The following is a 5,692-nucleotide window of genomic DNA, read 5'->3' as shown; positions in this document are numbered from 1 at the left end:
ACAAAGGGTCTCACCGGGGGTGAGACCCGTTGAGAAGCCAAAACCTGTAAATTTCCCAAAAATGCCAAAAATGAGCCAAAACTTCCAAAATTTTTTGTGCTTGGTGCTGTGAAGAGGCTAGTGGGTGTCATGATCCTTGAGGGATGCCTCAGCCAAGATACGGAGGGGGTTGGTCTTCTTCTTCCGCCTAAGAGCCTCGGACAACCTCCTTTGGAACATTTTCATCTTGGCCTTGCAAACATGCATCCTCGCCCAATAATGATTCTTCATGTTCCGTAGCAGCTTTTTCTCTTGGTTGGCCTTAGCCAACAGCCTCTCCAAGTGGGCATTCTCCTGAATGAGCAAAGACTCCCGGTCAGCAGGCAATGGATCACCGGGCCTCCTACGGTTTAGGACTCTGTCACTACGAATCCTCCAAAGCTCATCAAGCGCCTTCTCCTCCTCCAGCTGTGTGTTCCGCTGCTCTAAATAGGTGATGGTCCATTGGGCACCCTCAAGTCTCCGCTGCAAAACATCATTCTCGGCCCTGAGCTGCTGAATGATCTCCTTTGCCTCTTGGCTAGGAGAACTGACCTCAAGATCAATCACCGGATCCTCATGAACCATGGGCTCTTTGCCCCTCTGCAATACATGTGCTGGTGAAGAAAGCGAGGCCCCTTCCACCTGATGTGGAGATAACACTCGCTGCTCTGAAGATGAAGGCGAGACCCCTTCCACCTGCTGTGGAGATAGTACTCGCCTAGCTGCTGCAAATAAGGCCCTCGGGCCTTTCTGATAGGTGACCATAGGAGTGGAGCTGACATGTCGGGTGATGGGAGCATCAGGCTGCTGAGATGGTCCTCCCTCCTCATGAATGACCTCCTGATGTGGCTGAGGTGGCACTGTGAAAAACTCACGGGAGATGAACTCCTCCCATGAGATGCCTTGCTGAGTCAACTGATGAGAAACTATGAGCTGGATCAAACCATAATGGCAAAGGCTCCTGTACTGCTGGGCCGGGGTCTTCCTCTGCAACATGGGCACCATCCTCTGAATGTTATGAAACAGGAAAACCGGGAGGTTCATCATCCTCACCCGGGTGAAATGCATCAACAGGCGAATGTGATATGAATACACCTGTGAAAATCTGCCCTCACATGTAAAATAATGCATGATAAGTCTCATGAGGGGAGCATACTCACTCCGAAGAAATCTGAATGGGAAAACACCCGTCAGTAGTCTCACAAATGATGGCCGGACATAGGGCTCAAAGTGAACAAAATCAAGTAATCTGCGCTTAGGCCACACCTCACCCACATTTGGTATCCCTGTAGCCTCTGAGATCACCTCGGGTGTCAATATGAAATTCACCCCTGCAAGAGTGACATTTCCATCATGGAGGTGTAAGACAAACAAACGGGCCAACTCTCTATGATGCTGAATCTGTGAGATCCTCTCACAAAACTGATAGCATGACATGTACCGGAAACAATTCACTCCCAAAGGACAAGCCTGTAATTCTGCCAAAGAAGTAGGCTCTTCCCTCTTATGATGACCTCCCTTACCTCCTCTACGAGGCCTCCTCTGTTCCTCAATCTCTGTAGATGATGAATGGTCATCACCTTGCTCATAAGTTTCGGTATCTGACATGGTTTTGGAGCAAGGTGGACAAACTGAAGGATAAATTGAACTGCTGCCTCTGCCTGCAAAAGTACTGAACTCTATGTTGTTTCAAGGGGAAAAAACATGAGGGGAATGTTAGGGGAGGGAACTTCTTAACAAGGAATGGGAATATATGAAAATAATCAGGGAATTTCAAGGGAAACTTTACAAATTGTCATGCATATAGGAACACATTTTAACATTGGGAAATCATTTGCAAAGAACATCTCATATGGGACAAGAACATGTATGATAATGAACATGAAAGGGGCATACATGTATCAATAGGGACATAGGGACACCATACACCAAATTTGCTTATAGGAGTTCATGTATATCATAAGGCAAATTTTTTATAAGGAGCACATGTACATTGTTTTAACATAGAGGGAAAGTTTTCATGTACAAGGGGATGTCAAGGGTATATAGGGGTTATGTACATGACTCTAGATATACAGCAACATTTATTTTCACATGACTCTTTTCTTTATTTGCAAATGCATCTTTTCTTTTTGTTCTATTTTTGCATGTGTATGGTAGAGGGAATTAGGGTTTTTGTGTGCTTGTGAGAGGGGTAGGGTTTATAGTTTAGGGATGGGGAAAAAGTCTACATTTTATGTACAAATAATATGGGACAGAGATGAAAGCATGACTGTGAATACAAGAGGAAAAGAGGGAAGGGACCAAATGGGACAAAATCACTTGAAACAGTCACAAAACCCTAGCATTTTACAAACATTAGCAAGCAGCCATATCAATCCATTCATTTGCAAATTTGGAGGATGAAATCATAGCACACAACCTTATTTTCATCATCAATCTCCAAAACAATGAGTAAAGACCCTACCTCGAGCAATGAAGATGAGTTGAAGGGAAATTGAGGAAATTTGATTGAAGTTTGATGGCAGACAGCTGAACGGGTCGCGCAGGCTCCCCAACGGGTCGCGCACAGCCCAACGGGTCGCGCCCGTTCAAATTTTGAACTGCGGGAGTGCGCTGGACGGGTCGCGCACCGCCCAACAGGTCGCGCACAGGCCTGGACGGGTCGCGCACCTGCAAACTGCCCGAAAACACTGTAATTTCGCCTCCTTCGCCTATCACTCTCTCACAACCTCTCTTGCAAGCTTTGAAATGCACAATGAGAGTGAAAGGAGGGAAGATGACTTTTTATAATCTCATTTGAAAAAATTTCATCCATAAACCCACTTTATAAAGTCTATTTTGACACTTTTTTAAAACACTGATTTTCTTGGTTTCCTTTATCCTGAAGTTGACTTTTTGAGTGCTTTGACCTGATTCTTTTGCAGGTAGATCATCTGAAGGACTGTGGCAAGGGGACCAGGGTTGTTGCTGCCCTTTTTGAAGAAATTTTGGACATTTATTCTTTTCACAAAATTTATCATGACCTTGGCTTTAAAAACTTCTGTTTTTAAATCCAAGGTTAAAAATGAACTGTACATGGTGAAAATATCAAAGAAACATGTTTACCATCCTCCCTCTGGCTTACTGGTCACTCAAGGACTTTCAGAAACATGACCTTGCAAAGACAAATGACCAAAACCCTAGACCTAGACTTTTGACACTAAAACCAAACAAGAGAAGCTTGACAAACTCAATGACTGATATGACCTGATCCAACAAAGCCAAGAGGGGTATGAACAGACCAACTCCTCCATCAGGGTTATGGCATGCCTAACGGGATGCAAATTTTGACACTGATGAGACACCTACTAATGCAAATGCAAAGAGCTTTGATCACTGATGGAGGGCTTTCAAGACCGACACTAACAGATTCCAGGCAAGGAAGGGCACTGATTCGTAGGATGGTATTCTTCACAGACGATACACACTTCTAGGGAGTGCATTGGACATTCGTCCCTAGGATGCTTTCTAGTGCACCTGGGACAAAAGATGGCCAAAGCCCTCTTGGCTTCCTCTTGCTTCCTTTGGATCCGCAAGGTATCCAGTTGCATGGCAAGAAACTGCATCATATCACTCTTGAAATCTTCCATCTGATTTTCAAATTCGTTTTTGGATAAGGTACTGCTCCCAACATTTCTGCTTGTAGCCATTCGCTCCAGAGGAATGTTTTCTTCTTCTTCTCCCCTAGAGGTTCTTTAAAGATGCCTTGATTTCCACCTAGGGCTTCTTCTTAATCACAACCATCGAAGAAGAGAGAAGGTTGGCTGTGTGAAGCAGTGGGGGGTGTTGTGCAAGTATTTTTCTAAATTATCTCTACTCCTACAAGGCATGAAAGGAAATCTTTTTGGAAGTTGTTGTTGTTGTTGTTGTTTTTTTTTTTTTTTTTTGCTTGTACCTGAAAAAAACTAAAATAGATTGAACTCCAACTAACTATCTTGCTGAAATGAAAATGCGGAATTGAAATGAAAGCAGGAAATGACTAATCTATTTTTCTCAAATGAAATTGCAGGAATGAAATGCTAGTCTACGCTTGCAGAATTGAAATACTAATCTACGCTTGCAGAAATGAAATTGCGGAATTGAAATGCTAATCTATGAAAGCGGGAAATGTCTACTCTACTTTTGCGGAAATGAAATGAAATAAACTACTTAGCAGAAGGTTGTAGTGGAAAATAGAAGAAAAGCAACAATCACCAATACTCTGACGCTTCCCCGGCAACGGCGCCAAAAAGAGTGGTGGGCCCCAATATTGCAGCAATAATGCTGCAACTCCTGGAACTCCCTTCTTTAATTTTATCAACCCGGTAGTTCGTAACAAACTTGGAAGCGACGGTGCTGTATGCACAAGTACTAGCTCTTGCCGCAGCTGTCACTTGGTCAGCTGGCACAAGTCCGCTAGGAGCTTAAGCCAACTTCTATGAGCTCTTAGAAGAAGCTTTTTAACTAATGAATGAAAGCTAACTCAAAGGGGCTAATTTACTTGCAGAAAGAAACTGGAAAGCGGAAAGGAAATGCAAACCCTAGCAAACCCTAATTTTACCAGCTAGCCCTACTGATGCGAAAAAGAGGATGCAAGCTACTGAAAGAGATGCCATTGACTTCTAGGAAGGTAAAATGCATGTGTCTAAGTTATCACTATCTGAAGAAAACATCTTTTTGTATTTTTGAATAAGTTGTCACAATTATCATGCATACAATTTAACTGTTTTTGACTGTGCAGAGGTGGATTGGCGAGAGGAAATGCTTGGAAGAGGTCGGGAAGGTTCAGAGAGGGCCTAAGGGGTCCCTAACACCCTTCCAGAGAGTTTCACAGAGTTTGGCTATCAAGAAACCTCATTCGTGAGCTTCTACAGGAAGTCTGCAGGGGTTCTACAGGATGTTTCAGGAATTTCTACAGGATGTTCAGAAATTTCTACAGGATGTTTTAAAATTGGATTTTGGAGGATGGGTGAGTGAGGGAAGATGCATGAATGGATATGGAGGTAGGATAGGGGTCTGAAGTGGCCCAGGGACTGGTGGATGGAGTGGTGAGAAGGTGTAGATAGCTAAGTTGGCTCAAAGAAGGCTTAAACAATGATGTACAAAAACTAGGGTTATGTGAGCAAATGTGGCAAACGTGAGGTAAGGATTCTAAGTAGAGGGTGGAGTGGATGGTGCTGATGGAGAATAAGCAGGTGAAGGAGTGGTACAGGTGCTCTGCAAGTCGTTTTTCCAATCTGAACCAACAAAGATTTGTAAATTCAAAGACCTAGTTTCGTTGACCTAATTTGCTAGCTGTCATTAAAGAGAATGAACAGAAGTGTGACCTGCAATGAAACCATGTATTTTAACTCATGCAACTAAGCAAACGAAAGTCTGAACTTGTAACCAACTTCTACACATGAAGATCAAACACTAGTGATTGCATGGCAAAGCAAAATCAGTGTTTTTGTGGGCAGCAAAGTCATCCTAGTCACAGCTCCTGATCCCATTGAGGGAGAGGTGAAACCACAGATGTTTGTTGGCCCTTTTCTTGAAGCTTTTTCTGTTAGCAACCAATCAACTAAATCTGAGCATGAAAAGTTATTTTACTCATCAAAAACAACCTAAATAACAAAACAAGATTTAAATCTAAATAGCAGATTTTATT

Source organism: Pinus tabuliformis, chromosome J, assembly GCF_031772625.1.
Source record: "Pinus tabuliformis cultivar Carrire ecotype Pingquan chromosome J, CPIR1, whole genome shotgun sequence".
NCBI lineage: Eukaryota > Viridiplantae > Streptophyta > Pinopsida > Pinales > Pinaceae > Pinus > Pinus tabuliformis.
This window is presented reverse-complemented; position numbering follows the sequence as displayed.